This window comes from Anomaloglossus baeobatrachus, unplaced genomic scaffold, assembly GCF_048569485.1.
Source record: "Anomaloglossus baeobatrachus isolate aAnoBae1 unplaced genomic scaffold, aAnoBae1.hap1 Scaffold_4248, whole genome shotgun sequence".
NCBI classification, from domain to species: Eukaryota; Metazoa; Chordata; class Amphibia; order Anura; family Aromobatidae; genus Anomaloglossus; species Anomaloglossus baeobatrachus.
In genome coordinates this window covers 14,885-36,146 of record NW_027443583.1, presented here as the reverse complement: position 1 = coordinate 36,146, position 21,262 = coordinate 14,885, and the positions used below count along the sequence as shown (strand labels likewise).

The window sequence follows — 21,262 nt, the reverse complement described above, 5'->3', positions numbered from 1 at the left end:
CAGATTCATTGCAGTGGGCGGCGGCTGCAAAAAGCACCATTCTTCTTGTTTTTGCTCTGCAAAACAGCCTTTTCAAGGGTTGGCTTGGGTGACAAAATGTCTTCTGTAGGCGTGGGTTTGTCTCCCTCTCCCTAAGATGTGTCCGGTATAGGCCAGGGTGCCACTCAAGGCCGTAACCAATTCGGGTTATAGCTTCTCGGCCTTTTGGCTAAGATCAAGTGTAGTTTCGGAGGACGCTACCTTGGTCGGTACTGGAAGGTGCCTGGGATTGCACGTCTGCCGGCCTTGAGGAAGTGTGTGCGCCTTCTGGTGACACATAGCCCTCTTGTGCCTGGACGGTTCCCAGGCAACGGGAGGCGATCACCTTTGTTATTTTGAAGTCCTACTGATAAACAGAAAAAAAAAAATTAAATCTGTTCTTATCAGTTTAATATCTGATACGTCCCCTCTCTGGGGACCATATATTAAATGGATTTTTAGAACAAGGAGATGGAAAAAATCTTGCTCTGTCCACTGCACGCATTGACCTGGTATTGCAGTACCTCCAGGACCGGTGCACCCCTTCTTAACCCAGTTTCCAAAAGCAGAACTCAATTCACCTGATTCAAATGAGCCCCATTAGTGAATTGAAAGAAAGCAAAAACTTTATATGCACCTCAATTTGGCCAATTCACTTTTCACACTTTCACCCTTTTTTTTATCTTTCACACCTTTTACTTGCTTTATTGATGCAAAAAGCTGTGCCAAATAGCAAACTCATCTCCACTCAACTTGACCAACTCTGCTATGTCCCGTGCAGTATCTTATTCTCAGTCTTATCTAGATCATTTGCAATTGAATAGAATAGATCCCTTTTGGCTGCTTATGACTGTGTAAAATATGTAGTTTTACTGGGCTGGGATGAGAGAATCCATTGAAGCATGGTGTAGGGATTGTGGTTCCTGTGTGCTAAGAAGAGAGGCTGGCACCAGCCAGAAAGCCCCATTGCAGCCAATAATCACTTAATAACTTTTTCAACTTGTCATCATATGGGAGGCCTTCCATTCCTTGTAGTAGTCTAGTTGCCCACCTTTGAACTGACTCTAACTTCTGAATGTCCTTATTAAAATGTGGAGCCCAAAACTGGTTCCCATATTCCAGATGTAGCCTTACAAGTGATTTATAGAGGTGTAACAATACGTTGGGATCACGGGATCTAATCTCCCTTTTTATACACCCTAAAATCTTGTCCCAAGCAGCATTCCATCAGCCTCTGGAAGGTTCCTGGCGCATTGCACAGCTCGAAGGGCATGCTTTTGAACTCGCAGAGACCCATAGGGGTGGCGAAGGCGGTCTTCTCCCGGTCTGCCTCAGCAACGGACACTTGCCAATAGTGACTAGTGAGATCAAGGGTAGAAAAATAATTTGCAGTTCTCAATGCAGCTAGCGATTCCTCAATACGGGGAGTGGTGCCGTCCTTCTTTTTTAACAGGATCAACAGAGCTGCCCAAAGGCTACAACTGTCACGGATAACCCCAGCCGCCTTCATGTTGCTCAACATGTCCTTGGTACACTGGCAATGTGAAGGTGGTATTGGCTTATAGCTCTCTTTGATGGGTGGGTGTGCACCTGTGGGGATGTGGTGTTGGACCCCTTTTATTCCCCCAAAATCTAGCGGGCTTCCCACCGGTAACCCGCTCCCCAGCTTGGATGGATGCTGAGGGAGCCCCTTTTGCCCGCAGGCTCTGGCCCTGGGAACTGTAGCCTTGGCGGTGACTGTGCTTCCCTCTACGGTGTGAGCTGTTGCCTTCAATCGGGTCTTGACTGCTGGGAAACCCTGGAGGTTCCTGTCGCTAACGGATTTGACCGGTTTTACGGCGACTCCTAGCCTGGTCGGGGTCCGTAGGCCCTGCCGGATGGTGCTGGCTTCTCTTCACTCCCCGATCTGGTACCGGCGGGCCACCGCCCATCCCCGGTCCGTACGGTTCACTCCAATCAGCCTCTCCTGCAGAAGGTCACCACCGTCTGCCAACCTTGCTGAGTGCCCGGGCCACACACCCGGACACGGTCAGTCTCCTCTCCTCTTCACTTCTCTAACTCCAAAACTGATCTCTAATCTGACTCCTTTTCCCGCCTCCAGGACTGTGAACTCCTCGGTGGGTGGGATCAACCGCCTGGCCCACCCCCTGGTGTGGACATCAGCCCCTGGAGGAAGGCAACTAGGATTTGTGTTTAGCTTCGGTGTGCCTAGCCGGAGTGTAGAGTGTGTTGGTGTAGTACCTGTGACGACCTGGCTTGTCCAGGGCGCCACATTCCCCTATAGTAAAATGCAGACCGTCCGCGGGCTGCCCGTCCATCACCGGTTTTATTTTCACAACTGAAAAAGAATAAAACGGTAAAACATGTAAAAGCATCATAAACATTTTACAACGGTACAGCTTCCGCTCTTCTCCCACCCAAACAACCTGGCCCTGATGCTGCCCCTAAGAAGCGGGCAGCACCCCTTGACCCCAGTCCAGCACCAAGTTGCCCGAGCGGGTTCTGTCTCTTTCAGGGGGCCCACGTCCAAGGGGACCCCTGAACCCCCGGAGGATCGCCACCGGTTACGGTAGTGGCGGGCCTAGGCCATCCCTTTCCTCCAGGCCCATCCTCCCAAATCAGCCTCTCCGGAGGCGGTAACGGTGTCAAGCCAACAAACATTTTTATTTACATTGCACTAAGTTTGTGGTTGCCCTGCAAGTTCTCGGGCTTGTCCGTAAGCAGTTCCTTACGCAATGGTTGCACAGTCCCTACGGGGACAACAGTTGCCGGCAACGGCCGGTTTAATCACGGTTCAATCAGGTAAACTTCTTTGGTTGATCATCTTTACTTATCATTTAAAACTTTAAAACTGGTACACTCAACACATAAAGCCCCCCCCTTTTAAAGAGTAGTTTCCCTGTACCTAAGTGGGGGTCTACCTAGGTTGGGGCGAGTGGACCTTCGGGGTCCGGTGTCAGTGGTGACAGGCAGTGGGGCAGAGGGAACAGTCAGTTCCTCCTCCCTGCTATCATGTGGGGCAGGCGGAGGCGTAGGGGAGCTGGGTACAGGTACATCCCTGGGCACTGGCTCGCGGTTAACCGTTTCCATCATTTCTTCATCCACGGGTTGTGGGAACAGTATCACTGGAAGGATCACCGCACCGTTCTGTGTAGGCCAGTCTGCTGGAAAATCACCCATCATGGTGTGGATTACCTCTTTTTCCTTCTCCACTGGACTGGGAACTGGAGCCTCATCCGCTACTCTCAATGCTGGTGGGCACTTCTTCAGGTGGTCTCGGGAAACCGTGGCCAAAGTCCCCCCCTGGTCACAGCTGATCTGGTAGGCCTTCCCATTCTCCCATCCTGTGGGCTGGACTACATACGGGGTTTTTTCCCATTGATCATCCAGCTTGTGGGCCCTTCTTTTCCGCTTCAGCACTACATCCCCAGATTGGAAGGAACCGGCAGGCGCCTTCTTGTTGAAGCACTGCTCCTGTTGTCCCCGACTCCGGCACAAGTTCTTTTCAACATACTCCTGGACCTGTCGGTACTGTGTCCTCCGCCGAGTGTCCCATTCAGCTGTCGACAGGAGTGCTTCTGAAGCTTCCAAGCCCATTTCCAGATCCACTGGTAGCCGGCCGGGACGAGCTCTCATCAGGTATGCTGGAGTGCATTTCGTAGAGCTGGAAGGGATGTTGTTGTACATATCGACCAGGTCAGGTAGCTTCTCCAGCCACAGGTTCCGCTCTTCCAGTGGTAACGTCTTGAGGAGGCCCAGGACCAAGTGGTTCATCTTTTCACAAATGCCATTGGTTTGGGCGTGGTAAGGCGTGGTCCGGATTTTCTTGCAGCCGTACAACTGGCAGAATTCCTGGAATACCTCTGCTTCAAAGGCCGGACCCTGGTCGGTAAGCACCCTCTCCGGGTACCAATGCGGTCAACAGAAATAAGCCTGGAAAGCCTTAGCAGCGGTGCGGCCGGTTAAGTCCTTAACTGGGACAACCACCAGGAACCTCGAGTAGTGGTCTACGATGGTCAGAGCGTAGGTGTACCCACTTCGGCTGGGGGTGAGCTTTACATGGTCAAGGGCAACCAGCTCCAGCGGTTGGTGTGTAATGATCGGGTGTAGGGGTGCCTTCTGGCTGGCCTCGTCCTTCCTTCTCAATGCGCAAGGGCCACATTCTCGGCACCAGGCCTCCACAGATTCCCGCATTCCACTCCAATAGAACCGCTCTCTTAACAACATCTCTAGCTTCTTCCACCCGAAGTGCACTGCACCATCATGGTATGCTTGCAGGACGGTGGGCACGTTAGCCTGGGGAATCACCAGCTGGCGGATCTTCTCGTGAGTCTTTGGATTAATCAGCTCGCGATACAACTTCCCCTGGTGTAGGTATAGCCGGGTCCGTTCTTGCCACAGACGTTGGGCTTCGGCAGGGGCAGCAGGGTCTATCCCAGCAGAACCCTGTTCCACTAGAGTCTTGACCAGGCGGACAGCAGGTGCCTGGTCCTGAGCTTCCTGCCAGTCCTGTCGGGGCAGCGGATCCAGGTTCACCCGTTGTTGGTAGACGTGCACCTTCTCAGTGAATGGCCGGTGAAATGCAGGCAACTCGATCTCTTCGAGGTCATCATCCTCTGGCCCCTCTTCCGACAGGTGGGGCATCCGGGAGAGTGCATTGGCATTGACGTTGGTACGGCCGGCCCGGTACTTGATGGTGAAATCGTAGTTGGCTAACCTGGTCACCCACCGCTGCTCCAACGCGCCCAGCTTGGCCGTATCTAGATGGGTCAGCAGGTTATTGTCTGTGTACGCGGTGAACTTGGCTGCTGCCAGGTAATGGCGGAACCGCTCGGTGATAGCCCACACCAGTGCCAAGAGCTCAAGCTTGAAGGAGATGTAGTTCTCAGGGTTCCTCTCAGTCGGTCGGAGTTTTCGGCTAGCATAAGCTATTACCTTTTCCCTTCTGTCTTGGACCTGGGATAGAACAGCCCCCAAGCCCACATTGCTGGCGTCGGTGTAGAGGATGAATGGGCGGCTGTAGTCAGGGTACGCTAGGATTTCCTCTCCGGTCAGGGCTGTTCTCAGCTGGCGGAAGGATTCCTCATGCTTTTCTTCCCACACCAATGGGGCTACTAGGGATCTACCACCCTTGGTCTGTCCTACGAGGAGGTCTTGCATGGGGGCAGCCATCTTTGTGTACCCCTTAATGAAGCGACGGTAATATCCCACCAGGCCCAGAAACTGCCTCACTTCCCTCACTGTGGTCGGTCTCGGCCAGTCTTGGATGGCGGTGATCTTCTCGGGGTTGGGGGCGACACCTTCCGCACCAACCACATGTCCTAGGTACTGCACTCTGGGTTTCAGCAGATGACACTTTGAGGGCTTCAACTTCATCCCATACTTGGCAAGGGACGCGAACACCTCGGCTAGGTGCTCCAGGTGGGCTTCATACGTCTGTGAGTACACAATCACATCATCCAAGTACAGCAAAACGGTCCCATAGGCAGTCTTCTCTCGGTCTTCCGGTGCCACGGCCACCTGCCAGTACCCGCTGGTGAGGTCAAGGGTGGAGAAGTAGTTAGCGGTTCTCAGCGAGGCCAGGGACTCTTTGATGCGGGGCAGAGGGTAAGCATCCTTATGCGTTATCTGGTTAATCTTCCGGTAATCCACACACATCCGCATGGTGCCATCCTTCTTCTTAACCAGCACCAACGGAGCGGCCCAGGGACTACAGCTGTCCCTAATAACCCCTGCCTCCTTCATGTTCCTCAACATGTCTTTGGCGCATTGGTAGTGCGCAGGGGGAATAGGCCTGTATCTCTCTTTAATAGGGGAGTGTGTACCGGTAGGGATGTGGTGTTGAACCCCTTTAATCTGCCCAAAATCTAGAGGGTGCTTGCTAAAAACCCGCTCATACTCCTGTACCACCCGGTATACCCCTTCCTTGTGGTGTATGGGGGTATCATCAGTGCCGACATGTAGCTCTCGATACCACTCGCCTAACTCCCCCAGGGATGAGTGGGAACCGGCAGCAGGCGGTGTGACCGGGGGAACGGCTTCATGGATCGTGTGGGGATCTAGAGTGAGCAATTTGGCAAGGGTAGCGTACCGGGTGGTGCATGAATGCACACATATTGGTTTTATAATCTTATTGTATTACTTTATATTCTTATTTCACTTGTGCATATCTCCACCATAATCCTGGCTAAGAAATATAGCTTTTTTTGGGGTACACAGGTAGTAAGGTCTTCTTTCTATTTCTTTAGGGGTGATATAGCCTGGTGGAACTCTAGACCTCTAACATTATATATGCACCCTTTTTCTTTATGGTTCTTGGACACCTTATAACATTCTTCCATACATATATATCTTTCTCATAAATTATAAATAATTAGGCATTTTTATATATTTTATTTACATTTTCATAAATAACTTTTTACAAAGCATGGGGGACATTCTCACATACATATAATTTTCATGTACGCATTCTGAAAATTTACGCATAAACCGTACACACTCCTTTTTGTAACAATTTCTATAACTCATTCGCTGAACTCTCATCCCGGATATTCATTCTTACACCGAATTTCCTGTTATAACACAACATTCATGATTTTTATTCAATTTATTTTTATTTTTTAGGTTTATTAGTAGTGATGAGCGAGTACTAAAAAGCTCGGGTGCTCAAAGCTCGGGCCGAGCCTCCCAAGATACTCGTGTACTCGGCCCGAGCACCGAGCCCAATGTTATCCTATGGGAGACCCGAGTATTTTTGTGAAATGACCACCGGCAGCATGTAGAAACCCTAAAAATGGCACAAAAGTCTCCGAAGAGTGCTCAAATGACATGGCAACAGCATGGGGAAGACCCCTTGAAGCATTTATCACTCAAAAGTCACAGCTGTGAATAATTTTGTCCGCGTTTTACGCCATTTTTACGGACTCACCAGAAAACCTTCCAAAATGACACCAAAATGATTTTTCATAGCGGAAATGTTAAGGGCACATACCCAATAGTGAGATAGAGCTAATGTATGTTACTTTTTGAGATCAATACATGAAAGATTTTACGTAAAACATTGTGTGGCACTCCGATGTCCCTGAGAAGAGACGTACATAAAGGCCTCTGAGTCTAATGTGCCCATTTTGAGGAACTGAGTCTTTGTAGTATTTTCCTTTGCCAGGGCAGTCCAAAATTGTGAGGTTCACCAATGCCCCTGCATACAGACGTGCATGATGGCCTGTAAACCTGAAGTGCCCATTGTAAGGAAGTGGGTCTATTGTAGTATAGCCCTTAGGCAGGGCAGCCAAAAATTGGGAGGCTCCACGTTGTCCCTGGATAGAGACGTGCATGAGGGCCTCAAAACATTAAGTGTCCAGTGTCAGGAAGTGGGTGTATTATAGTATAGCCCTTAGGCAGGGCAGCCAAAAATTGGGAGGCTCCACGTTGTCTTTGGATAGAGACGTGCATGAGGGCCTGTAAACCTGAAGTGCCCATTGGAAGGAAGTGGGTCTTTTGTAGTATAGCCCTTTGGCAGGGCAGCCAAAAATTGGGAGGCTCCACGTTGTCCCTGGATAGAGACGTGCATGAGGGCCTGTAAACCTGAAGTGCCCATTGGAAGGAAGTGGGTCTTTTGTAGTATAGCCCTTTGGCAGGGCAGCCAAAAATTGGGAGGCTCCACGTTGTCCCTGGATAGAGACATGCATGAGGGCCTCAAAACATTAAGTGTCCATTGTCAGGAAGTGGGTGTATTATAGTATAGCCCTTAGGCAGGGCAGCCAAAAATTGGGAGGCTCCACGTTGTCCCTGGATAGAGACGTGCATGAGGGCCTGTAAACCTGAAGTGCCCATTGGAAGGAAGTGGGTCTTTTGTAGTATAGCCCTTTGGCAGGGCAGCCAAAAATTGGGAGGCTCCACGTTGTCCCTGGATAGAGACGTGCATGAGGGCCTCAAAACATTAAGTGTCCATTGTCAGGAAGTGGGTGTATTATAGTATAGCCCTTTGGCAGGGCAGCCAAAAATTGGGAGGCTCCACGTTGTCCCTGGATAGAGACGTGCATGAGGGCCTCAAAACATTAAGTGTCCATTGTCAGGAAGTGGGTGTATTATAGTATAGCCCTTAGGCAGGGCAGCCAAAAATTGGGAGGCTCCACGTTGTCCCTGGATAGAGACGTGCATGAGGGCCTCAAAACATTAAGTGTCCATTGTCAGGAAGTGGGTCTTTTGTAGTATAGCCCTTTGGCAGGGCAGCCAAAAATTGGGAGGCTCCACGTTGTCCCTGGATAGAGACGTGCATGAGGGCCTCAAAACATTAAGTGTCCATTGTCAGGAAGTGGGTGTATTATAGTATAGCCCTTAGGCAGGGCAGCCAAAAATTGGGAGGCTGCACGTTGTCCCTGGATAGAGACGTGCATGAGGGGCTCAAAACATTAAGTGTCCATTGTCAGGAAGTGGGTCTTTTGTAGTATAGCCCTTTGGCAGGGCAGCCAAAAATTGGGAGGCTCCACGTTGTCCCTGGATAGAGACGTGCATGAGGGCCTCAAAACATTAAGTGTCCATTGTCAGGAAGTGGGTGTATTATAGTATAGCCCTTTGACAGGGCAGCCAAAAATTGGGAGGCTCCACGTTGTCCCTGCATAGAGACGTGCATGAGGGCCTCAAAACATTGTTCCCATTGCAAAGGAGCGGGTCTCCTGTCGTTGTAATGTCCATTCTGCAAAGAATGGGCGAAAAAATTTACCACTGGGGGTATACCTGAAACAAAGGCCTAACTCTTGTAACGGTCATCATGGTGGCGCATGAGGAGAAGGAGGAGCAGTCCAGCGATTATCCAAAGTCCAGAAGTGTGTACCCATGGGTGACTGGAGGTACATGGCAAATTCCCGTTACAAACTTTAAATTCCGCTCTCATTTGCTGGTGGTGTGGTGAAGTCTGGCCCAATCCAACCCTTGTTCATCTTGATCAGAGTCAGCCTGTCAGCATTTTCAGTTGACAGGCGGGTGCGTTTATCTGTAATGATTCCACCTGCGGCACTAAAAACACGCTCTGACAAAACGCTAGCGGCAGGGCAGGCCAGGACTTCCAAGGCGTAGAGAGCCAATTCATGCCACGTGTCCACCTTGGATACCCAATAATTGTAAGGCACAGAGGAATGTCGGAGTACAGTTGTTCGATCTGCAAGGTACTCCTTGAGCATCTGGGCAAACTTAGGATTTCTTGTGGCACTACCCCGCACCTCAGGGGCTGTGGTACGTGAGGGGCTGAGAAAACTGTCCCACATCTTAAAGACTGTTCCCCTACCTCTGGCGGATTGGACTTGTGCCTCTCTCGGCTGTACGCCTTGGTTGTCCACTGATTCCTGACCTATGCCGCTAGCGTTTTGTGAGGGGAATGCTTTGCCTACTTCCGTGACTATGGCCTTCCGGAACTGCTGCATTTTGGTTGACCTCTCCGCCTCGGGAATAAGAGACATAAAGTTCTCCTTGTAGCGTGGGTCTAACAGTGTTACCAACCAGTAATGATTGTCGGCCAAGATGTTCTTAACGCGAGGGTCACGAGACAGGCAGCTTACCATAAAGTCAGCCATGTGCGCCAGACTCTTAACAGCCAGGACTTCAGTAGCCTGACCAACACGTTGACTGAACATGCTGTCCTCCTCCTCCTCCTCCTCCTCCTCCTCATCTACCCTGTCCTCTGGCCAGCCACGCTGAACCGAGGATATGACTGGTGTGCATGTCATATCCTCAATTTGGCCGGAGATTTGCTCCATGTCTTCATCCTCCTCCTCGTCATAGTCCTCCACTGCACGTTGTGATGAGACGAGGCTGGGCTGTGTGTTATCACCCACACCCACTACTGTTTCTTGCTGCAACTCATCGCGCTCCGCCTGCAATGCATCATGTTTGGCTTTGAGCAGAGACCGTTTTAGAAGGCAGAGTAGCGGTATGGTGACGCTAATAATGGCGTCATCACCACTCACCATCTTGGTGGAGTCCTCAAAGTTTTGGAGGATGGTACATAGGTCGGACATCCATCTCCACTCCTCAGGTGTTATGTGTGGAGTTTGACCCATTTCCCGACGGCTTAGGTGATGCAGGTACTCAACAACTGCCCTCTTCTGCTCACATATCCTGACCAACATGTGCAGAGTTGAATTCCAACGCGTGGGGACATCACACACCAGTCTGTGAGCCGGAAGATGCAAACTGCGCTGAAAGCCGGCAAGGCCGGCTGAAGCAGTAGGTGACTTTCGAAAATGTGCAGACAGGCGGCGAACTTTTACCAGCAGATCAGACAGCTCTGGGTATGACTTTAGAAACCGCTGAACCACGAGGTTGAGCACATGGGCCACGCATGGAACATGTGTCAGCTGGCCTCGCCTCAAAGCCGCCACCAGGTTCCGGCCATTGTCACACACGACCTTTCCTGGCTTTAGGTTCAGAGGTGTGAGCCAGTGATCTGCCTGCTGTTTCAGAGCTGTCCACAGCTCTTCTGCATTGTGGGGTTTGTCACCTATGCAGATTAGCTTCAGCACAGCCTGTTGCCGCTTCGCCGAGGCAGTGCTGCAGTGCTTCCAGCTTGGGACTGGTGTGGAGGGTACAGTGGATGAGGATGCGCAGGAGGAGGAGGAGGCTGAAGAGCATGACATTCCGGAGCTGTAGAGTGTGGGTGAAACACTGACTGAGGTAGGGCCTGCAAACCTTGGTGTGGGAAGGACGTGTTCCGTCCCTCGCTCAGACTGGGTCCCAGCTTCCACAATATTAACCCAGTGTGCCGTCAACGAGATGTAGCGGCCTTGCCCACAAGCACTTGTCCACGTGTCTGTGGTTAGGTGGACTTTGGGTGAAACAGCGTTGTTCAGGGCACGTGTGATGTTTTGTGACACGTGGTTATGCAACGCGGGGACGGCACACCGGGAGAAATAGTGGCGGCTGGGGACCGAGTAACGTGGGACAGCTGCCGCCATCAGGTCGCGGAATGCTTCTGTCTCCACCAGCCTAAAAGGCAACATTTCCAGCGCAAGCAGTCGCGAAATGTTAGTATTTAGAACTGTGGCATGTGGGGTGTTGGCAGTGTATTTGCGCCTGCGTTCAAAGGTTTGCTGAATGGATAACTGAACGCTGCGCTGGGACAAGGACGTGCTTGATGATGGTGTTATTTCTGAGTAGGCAACTGCAGGTGCAGGACCGGAGGAGGCTTGTTCGCAGGCAGCATGGACAGGGGATTGGCTCGCATGCACAACCAGCGAAGACGTAGCAGTGACATTAGCAAGCACTGCTCCTCGACTCTGTTGTACTTCCCACAAAGTCGGGTGCTTGGCTGACATGTGCCTGATCATGCTGGTGGTGGTCAGGCTGCTAGTTTTGGTACCCCTGCTGATGCTGGCACGGCAGGTGTTGCAAATGGCCTTTTTAGAATCATCTGGATCCAACTTAAAAAACTGCCAGACTCGGGAAGACCTAACATTTGTACAGGCACCTTGTGTCGTGTTGTTGTTCCGGGGAACGGTTGCCTGACTTCTGCCTGGAGCCACCACCCTGCTTCTTACTGCCTGTTGGGATGCTACGCCTCCCTCCCCCTGTGCACTGCTGTCCTCGCTCTGCATATCCTCCTGCCAGGTTGGGTCAGTTACTGGATCATCCACCACGTCGTCTTCCTCTTCCGCACCCTGCTCCTCCTCCTGACTTCCTGACAATTGTGTCTCATCATCGTCCACCCCTTGTTGAGACACGTTGCCAACTTCGTGAGAACGTGGCTGCTCAAATATTTGGCCATCTGTACATACGATCTCCTCATGACCCACTTCAACATGAGCTGGCGAGAGGCCAGAATGTGCGAATGGAAACGTGAACAGCTCTTCCGAGTGTCCAAGTGTGGGATCATTAATGTCCGAGGACGTGTACTCAGCCTTGTGGTAGGAAGGAGGATCAGGTTCTGAAATGTGCGGTGCAGTATCACGGCTACTGACACTTGACCGTGTGGAAGACAGAGTGTTTGTGGTGGTGCCAATCTGACTGGAAGCATTATCCGCTATCCAACTAACAACCTGTTGACACTGGTCTTGGTTCAAGAGCGGTGTACTGCTGCGGTCCCCAAGAATTTGGGACAGGACGTGCGAGCGACTAGATGTGGCCCTTTGTTGTGGCAAAATTAGAGCTTGCCCACGACCTCGGCCTCTGCCTGCACCACCATCACGTCCACTTCCTTGTTCCTTGCCAACGCCCTTGCGCATTTTGCAATGCTGTGCTGACGTGTATTCACTAGACTTGGGCGTTATATCAAAGTTTGTGCAAATTGTGCACCTGTACGCTGCCACCGACAGGCACACACGTGCGGTTTTTAAATGCAAGCACGGACGCACTAAGAACCTAACAGGTTTTAGGAGCAAAAATTAATGACGAGAACTCTGACACTATCAGCCACTGCTGACTGACGTGTATTATACACTACACTTGTGCGTTATATAATAGTTTGGTAAAAACGCACACAAGTGCACCTGTACGCTGCCACCGACAGGCACACACGTGCGGTTTTTAAATGCAAGCACGGACGCACTAAGAACCTAACACAGGTTTTAGGAGCAAAAATTAATGACACTATCTGACACTATCAGGACTGTTTTAGACTGTGTACACCAGCCCCAGATATGATGAAGGCTGGTATACGGTCACCACTAGGAATGGCTATATACCCTGCCTGCCTGCCTGCCTGCCTGTATACTGCTACAATAGTCCTGACAAGGACTCTTTTGGTCACTAGCCTGTATTCCAACCTGGCTATACCCTGCCTGTATACAGCAACAATAGTCCTGAGAAGGACTCTGCTACTGTACTCCGACCTGGCTATACCCTGCCTGCCTGTATACAACTAGAATAGTCCTGAGAAGGACTTTTGGTCACACTGTTTGCAGCCCTGCTACGGAAATAGCTATAAAGGGCCGCAAACCTTTCCCTGAAGCAGCGACCCTCTCCCTGCACTGACTGTCTGGATAGCTGTGAGCAGAGCACAGCGCGCCCGCCGGTATAAAGGCTCGGTCACGCTGTGCAGGCCGGCCAATCACTGCAATTCCACAACTAACAGGGCTGTGGCATTGCAGTGGTCTGCCAGCCAATCCCTGCATGAGGGCTGGCTCTCAAAAGAGCGCCAACATGCAGGGATGAAGACCACGAGTACAGCACGAGTATCGCGAGATTACTCGGTCCCCGTCGAGTAGACCGAGTACAGTGATACTCGTGCGAGTACCGAGTAGTAACAAGCATGCTCGCTCATCACTATTTATTAGTAAAATGGCTTACACTCCCCTTTTTTCCACTTTTTTCTTCACTACTTTTATAAAGAAATTTTTCCTTTCTTTATTCTTAATGCAATTTTATATAGCAACACCACCATTTTTTGCCACGAACATAATTTTTCTTGTCCGTCATCCCGTTCACCCTTACAGGGTTGTGGACAGATGCACTTGTCACTACACTTCTAAGACTCAATACAGGGTCTGGAGCTCAATGCTCCCTTTTTGTTTTTTTTTTCTTCTTTTTTTTCTTTTTTTCATTTTGTCCTTCTTCTTCTTCTTTTTCTGATTTTTGTCTCAAAAAGCTGATGAAATTTGAAACACTATACCCCAGTGATTTTATAAATGTTTCTCAATATATCACTTGAGAACTTTTATGGCCGGTATTGTAACAGTTGACCATCCCGGCAGTATTTGAAATACAGCAGTCAGTCCTCTGACGTAGCTCCATATGTGTATATATAGAGGTTCTTCCTCCTTTGATTGCATACTGTTCTTTTTTTGCCCTGATGAAGGAGACAGTGATCTCTGAAACACATTGACCGGAAAAAAGAATAAAGAGATGAAATAATTAACATCAGTTTCCTTTGGTGACAGCGCGGCACGCACCCGATTTTCCTCCTATACGTTATTGCTCTTCTACTAGGGGCTGCGGCTGTCGCCATTTGTAACGTGCATTTAGGGGTTGTGACTGGCACAACCTTAATAGGTGAGTGCAACTACTATTAATTATTTGTTACCTTACCAGGTAAGACCCTAATTTGTGCGTCTGCTCCAGAGTTATTTCCCTGATTATTAATATCTGACAGGCAGTGATTGATCCTGCATTCTCACCTTCCTCTCTGTTGCACATTCTTATTGTTCCTATATGCTCTCTATTTCCATCAGACTTTTTTTGTCCTTCGGTGGGGCTCTAACATATGTGCACTATTTTTTATTTATTTTTATGGATTCCTTTCTTTTTTCATGCTAGCGTTCATTATGCAGTAGTCATTCATGATATATCTTATATTTGTGAATCCATTAGGGCTCTATATGTCTGGTGCATCACATTGGGTCTTTTCAGTGCACAATAGGCACCTTTTTCTGTTATGCTCTGCTGCCACCTTATGGACATCCTATCAGTGATGCCAGAAAAAATGGACATGTCTCCGTGCAGCAATCACGGACACGCGGGTACGCCGCACGGAGACACGTGCAGTGAAAAATCACTGATGTGTGAGCAGACCCATTCATTATAATGGATCTGCGTATCTCAGTGATTCTGTTATGTTTAAAAAAAAGCACAAACGTACCAGAATCACTGACGTGTGAAACAGGCCTTATAGTGTTTTGATTTATGTATGTATTATACAACTTCTGTGGATCTTGTATGAGTGACTTTTCTTCATTTTATTGGATTGTTTTAAAATATTGAAATAAAATCACGCTTCCTATGCATCCTTTTGTATTCTGATTGGCTACTATAATACAGTTTTTAGGCACTGAGATCGATACCAGAGGCATGGTCTTCCGCTTACCGGAGGATAAGCTCAAAAGGCTAAGGGACATAATAGAAGGGTTTAGTGCTGTTAATAAGTAGAGATGAGCGAACCGGTCGCGGTTCGGCTCGAGGTTGGTTCGCCGAACGGACCTCCCGTTCGAGTTCGGTTCGTCGAACGTTCGACGAACCGAACTCGAACTGCATAGGAAACAATGGCAGGCAATCACAAACACAGAAAAACACCTAGAAAACACCCTCAAAGGTGTCCAAAAGGTCACAAACAACTCACAACACATGGGAAAGTGACAAGGACATATACTCATGCGAAAACAAAAGAGCTGGACAAGGAAAAAGAGGAGGACACACAGATATATGAGTATATGCAAGGAAACATCGATTCCATTATTGTGCAACTTGAGCCCTGCTCATTTTAGGCTTCCAATCTTGATAAATTGCCTGAGCTCGCCACGTACGTCTTGGGGATCTTGTCGTGTCCTGCAGCCAGCGTTCTCTCGGAACCTGTCTTCAGTGCTGCTGTGGGTCTGCTGGCAGATAAGCACACGTGTCTGTCCACTGACAATGTGGACATGGCTCTCAGAGGACTTTTCTTCCCCTGGGTCAGCCAGGGGACGGGAAAGGCACGCGTATTTTTGAGAGTGCTTCATGCAAAGCATCTTTTTCTTTTTCAAAAGGGGGCTCAACCGATGCCAGTCAAGTGGGGTGTGTGTGGCCCAGTGAGTGGCAACGAGGGAGACTGTGGTTGGAGTCCCCTCGCTGTGTTTCTAAAAGAACCAAGATGAACAAGTCATGGCTCTCAGAGGACTTTTCTTCCCCGGGGTCAGCCAGGGGACGGGAAAGGCACGCGTATTTTTGAGAGTGCTTCATGCAAAGCATCTTTTTCTTTTTCAAAAGGGGGCTCAACCGATGCCAGTCAAGTGGGGTGTGTGTGGCCCAGTGAGTGGCAACGAGGGAGACTATGGTTGGAGTCCCCTCGCTGTGTTTCTAAAAGAACCAAGATGAACAAGTCATGGCTCTCAGAGGACTTTTCTTCCCCGGGGTCAGCCAGGGGACGGGAAAGGCACGCGTATTTTTGAGAGTGCTTCATGCAAAGCATCTTTTTCTTTTTCAAAAGGGGGCTCAACCGATGCCAGTCAAGTGGGGTGTGTGTGGCCCAGTGAGTGGCAACGAGGGAGACTGTGGTTGGAGTCCCCTCGCTGTGTTTCTAAAAGAACCAAGATGAACAAGTCATGGCTCTCAGAGGACTTTTCTTCCCCTGGGTCAGCCAGGGGATGGGAAAGGCACGCGTATTTTTGAGAGTGCTTCATGCAAAGCATCTTTTTCTTTTTCAAAAGGGGGCTCAACCGATGCCAGTCAAGTGGGGTGTGTGTGGCCCAGTGAGTGGCAACGAGGGAGACTGTGGTTGGAGTCCCCTCGCTGTGTTTCTAAAAGAACCAAGATGAACAAGTCATGGCTCTCAGAGGACTTTTCTTCCCCTGGGTCAGCCAGGGGACGGGAAAGGCACGCGTATTTTTGAGAGTGCTTCATGCAAAGCATCTTTTTCTTTTTCAAAAGGGGGCTCAACCGATGCCAGTCAAGTGGGGTGTGTGTGGCCCAGTGAGTGGCAACGAGGGAGACTGTGGTTGGAGTCCCCTCGCTGTGTTTCTAAAAGAACCAAGATGAACAAGTCATGGCTCTCAGAGGACTTTTCTTCCCCTGGGTCAGCCAGGGGACGGGAAAGGCACGCGTATTTTTGAGAGTGCTTCATGCAAAGCATCTTTTTCTTTTTCAAAAGGGGGCTCAACCGATGCCAGTCAAGTGGGGTGTGTGTGGCCCAGTGAGTGGCAACGAGGGAGACTGTGGTTGGAGTCCCCTCGCTGTGTTTCTAAAAGAACAGAGATGAACAAGTCATGGCTCTCAGAGGACTTTTCTTCCCCGGGGTCAGCCAGGGGACGGGAAAGGCACGCGTATTTTTGAGAGTGCTTCATGCAAAGCATCTTTTTCTTTTTCAAAAGGGGGCTCAACCGATGCCAGTCAAGTGGGGTGTGTGTGGCCCAGTGAGTGGCAACGAGGGAGACTGTGGTTGGAGTCCCCTCGCTGTGTTTCTAAAAGAACCAAGATGAACAAGTCATGGCTCTCAGAGGACTTTTCTTCCCCTGGGTCAGCCAGGGGACGGGAAAAGCACGCGTATTTTTGAGAGTGCTTCATGCAAAGCATCTTTTTCTTTTTCAAAAGGGGGCTCAACCGATGCCAGTCAAGTGGGGTGTGTGTGGCCCAGTGAGTGGCAACGAGGGAGACTGTGGTTGGAGTCCCCTCGCTGTGTTTCTAAAAGAACCAAGATGAACAAGTCATGGCTCTCAGAGGACTTTTCTTCCCCTGGGTCAGCCAGGGGACGGGAAAGACACGCGTATTTTTGAGAGTGCTTCATGCAAAGCATCTTTTTCTTTTTCAAAAGGGGGCTCAACTGATGCCAGTCAAGTGGGGTGTGTGTGGCCCAGTGAGTGGCAACGAGGGAGACTGTGGTTGGAGTCCCCTCGCTGTGTTTCTAAAAGAACCAAGATGAACAAGTCATGGCTCTCAGAGGACTTTTCTTCCCCGGGGTCAGCCAGGGGACGGGAAAGGCACGCGTATTTTTGAGAGTGCTTCATGCAAAGCATCTTTTTCTTTTTCAAAAGGGGGCTCAACCGATGCCAGTCAAGTGGGGTGTGTGTGGCCCAGTGAGTGGCAACGAGGGAGACTGTGGTTGGAGTCCCCTCGCTGTGTTTCTAAAAGAACCAAGATGAACAAGTCATGGCTCTCAGAGGACTTTTCTTCCCCTGGGTCAGCCAGGGGACGGGAAAGGCACGCGTATTTTTGAGAGTGCTTCATGCAAAGCATCTTTTTCTTTTTCAAAAGGGGGCTCAACCGATGCCAGTCAAGTGGGGTGTGTGTGGCCCAGTGAGTGGCAACGAGGGAGACTGTGGTTGGAGTCCCCTCGCTGTGTTTCTAAAAGAACCAAGATGAACAAGTCATGGCTCTCAGAGGACTTTTCTTCCCCGGGGTCAGCCAGGGGACGGGAAAGGCACGCGTATTTTTGAGAGTGCTTCATGCAAAGCATCTTTTTCTTTTTCAAAAGGGGGCTCAACCGATGCCAGTCAAGTGGGGTGTGTGTGGCCCAGTGAGTGGCAACGAGGGAGACTGTGGTTGGAGTCCCCTCGCTGTGTTTCTAAAAGAACCAAGATGAACAAGTCATGGCTCTCAGAGGACTTTTCTTCCCCTGGGTCAGCCAGGGGACGGGAAAGGCACGCGTATTTTTGAGAGTGCTTCATGCAAAGCATCTTTTTCTTTTTCAAAAGGGGGCTCAACCGATGCCAGTCAAGTGGGGTGTGTGTGGCCCAGTGAGTGGCAACGAGGGAGACTGTGGTTGGAGTCCCCTCGCTGTGTTTCTAAAAGAACCAAGATGAACAAGTCATGGCTCTCAGAGGACTTTTCTTTCCCTGGGTCAGCCAGGGGACGGGAAAGGCACACGTATTTTTGAGAGTGCTTCATGCAAAGCATCTTTTTCTTTTTCAAAAGGGGGCTCAACCGATGCCAGTCAAGTGGGGTGTGTGTGGCCCAGTGAGTGGCAACGAGGGAGACTGTGGTTGGAGTCCCCTCGCTGTGTTTCTAAAAGAACCAAGATGAACAAGTCATGGCTCTCAGAGGACTTTTCTTCCCCGGGGTCAGCCAGGGGACGGGAAAGGCACGCGTATTTTTGAGAGTGCTTCATGCAAAGCATCTTTTTCTTTTTCAAAAGGGGGCTCAACCGATGCCAGTCAAGTGGGGTGTGTGTGGCCCAGTGAGTGGCAACGAGGGAGACTGTGGTTGGAGTCCCCTCGCTGTGTTTCTAAAAGAACCAAGATGAACAAGTCATGGCTCTCAGAGGACTTTTCTTCCCCGGGGTCAGCCAGGGGACGGGAAAGGCACGCGTATTTTTGAGAGTGCTTCATGCAAAGCATCTTTTTCTTTTTCAAAAGGGGGCTCAACCGATGCCAGTCAAGTGGGGTGTGTGTGGCCCAGTGAGTGGCAACGAGGGAGACTGTGGTTGGAGTCCCCTCGCTGTGTTTCTAAAAGAACCAAGATGAACAAGTCATGGCTCTCAGAGGACTTTTCTTCCCCTGGGTCAGCCAGGGGACGGGAAAGGCACGCGTATTTTTGAGAGTGCTTCATGCAAAGCATCTTTTTCTTTTTCAAAAGGGGGCTCAACCGATGCCAGTCAAGTGGGGTGTGTGTGGCCCAGTGAGTGGCAACGAGGGAGACTGTGGTTGGAGTCCCCTCGCTGTGTTTCTAAAAGAACCAAGATGAACAAGTCATGGCTCTCAGAGGACTTTTCTTCCCCTGGGTCAGCCAGGGGACGGGAAAGGCACGCGTATTTTTGAGAGTGCTTCATGCAAAGCATCTTTTTCTTTTTCAAAAGGGGGCTCAACCGATGCCAGTCAAGTGGGGTGTGTGTGGCCCAGTGAGTGGCAACGAGGGAGACTGTGGTTGGAGTCCCCTCGCTGTGTTTCTAAAAGAACAAAGATGAACAAGTCATGGCTCTCAGAGGACTTTTCTTCCCCTGGGTCAGCCAGGGGACGGGAAAGGCACGCGTATTTTTGAGAGTGCTTCATGCAAAGCATCTTTTTCTTTTTCAAAAGGGGGCTCAACCGATGCCAGTCAAGTGGGGTGTGTGTGGCCCAGTGAGTGGCAACGAGGGAGACTGTGGTTGGAGTCCCCTCGCTGTGTTTCTAAAAGAACCAAGATGAACAAGTCATGGCTCTCAGAGGACTTTTCTTCCCCGGGGTCAGCCAGGGGACGGGAAAGGCACGCGTATTTTTGAGAGTGCTTCATGCAAAGCATCTTTTTCTTTTTCAAAAGGGGGCTCAACCGATGCCAGTCAAGTGGGGTGTGTGTGGCCCAGTGAGTGGCAACGAGGGAGACTGTGGTTGGAGTCCCCTCGCTGTGTTTCTAAAAGAACCAAGATGAACAAGTCATGGCTCTCAGAGGACTTTTCTTCCCCGGGGTCAGCCAGGGGACGGGAAAGGCACGCGTATTTTTGAGAGTGCTTCATGCAAAGCATCTTTTTCTTTTTCAAAAGGGGGCTCAACCGATGCCAGTCAAGTGGGGTGTGTGTGGCCCAGTGAGTGGCAACGAGGGAGACTGTGGTTGGAGTCCCCTCGCTGTGTTTCTAAAAGAACCAAGATGAACAAGTCATGGCTCTCAGAGGACTTTTCTTCCCCGGGGTCAGCCAGGGGACGGGAAAGGCACGCGTATTTTTGAGAGTGCTTCATGCAAAGCATCTTTTTCTTTTTCAAAAGGGGGCTCAACCGATGCCAGTCAAGTGGGGTGTGTGTGGCCCAGTGAGTGGCAACGAGGGAGACTGTGGTTGGAGTCCCCTCGCTGTGTTTCTAAAAGAACCAAGATGAACAAGTCATGGCTCTCAGAGGACTTTTCTTCCCCTGGGTCAGCCAGGGGACGGGAAAGGCACGCGTATTTTTGAGAGTGCTTCATGCAAAGCATCTTTTTCTTTTTCAAAAGGGGGCTCAACCGATGCCAGTCAAGTGGGGTGTGTGTGGCCCAGTGAGTGGCAACGAGGGAGACTGTGGTTGGAGTCCCCTCGCTGTGTTTCTAAAAGAACCAAGATGAACAAGTCATGGCTCTCAGAGGACTTTTCTTCCCCGGGGTCAGCCAGGGGACGGGAAAGGCACGCGTATTTTTGAGAGTGCTTCATGCAAAGCATCTTTTTCTTTTTCAAAAGGGGGCTCAACCGATGCCAGTCAAGTGGGGTGTGTGTGGCCCAGTGAGTGGCAACGAGGGAGACTGTGGTTGGAGTCCCCTCGCTGTGTTTCTAAAAGAACCAAGATGAACAAGTCATGGCTCTCAGAGGACTTTTCTTCCCCTGGGTCAGCCAGGGGACGGGAAAGGCACGCATATTTTTGAGAGTGCTTCATGCAAAGCATCTTTTTCTTTTTCAAAAGGGGGCTCAACCGATGCCAGTCAAGTGGGGTGTGTGTGGCCCAGTGAGTGGCAACGAGGGAGACTGTGGTTGGAGTCCCCTCGCTGTGTTTCTAAAAGAACCAAGATGAACAAGTCATGGCTCTCAGAGGACTTTTCTTCCCCGGGGTCAGCCAGGGGACGGGAAAGGCACGCGTATTTTTAAGAGTGCTTCATGCAAAGCATCTTTTTCTTTTTCAAAAGGGGGCTCAACCGATGCCAGTCAAGTGGGGTGTGTGTGGCCCAGTGAGTGGCAACGAGGGAGACTGTGGTTGGAGTCCCCTCGCTGTGTTTCTAAAAGAACCAAGATGAACAAGTCATGGCTCTCAGAGGACTTTTCTTCCCCTGGGTCAGCCAGGGGACGGGAAAGGCACGCGTATTTTTGAGAGTGCTTCATGCAAAGCATCTTTTTCTTTTTCAAAAGGGGGCTCAACCGATGCCAGTCAAGTGGGGTGTGTGTGGCCCAGTGAGTGGCAACGAGGGAGACTGTGGTTGGAGTCCC

At 50.4% G+C, this 21,262-nt stretch overlaps 1 pseudogene; it reads left to right on the top strand.

Moving 5' to 3' along the window:
- The first annotated feature begins 359 nt into the window (after positions 1 to 359).
- LOC142279154 (U2 spliceosomal RNA) lies at positions 360 to 564 on the top strand (annotated as a pseudogene).
- Positions 565 to 21,262: the final 20,698 nt, after the last annotated feature.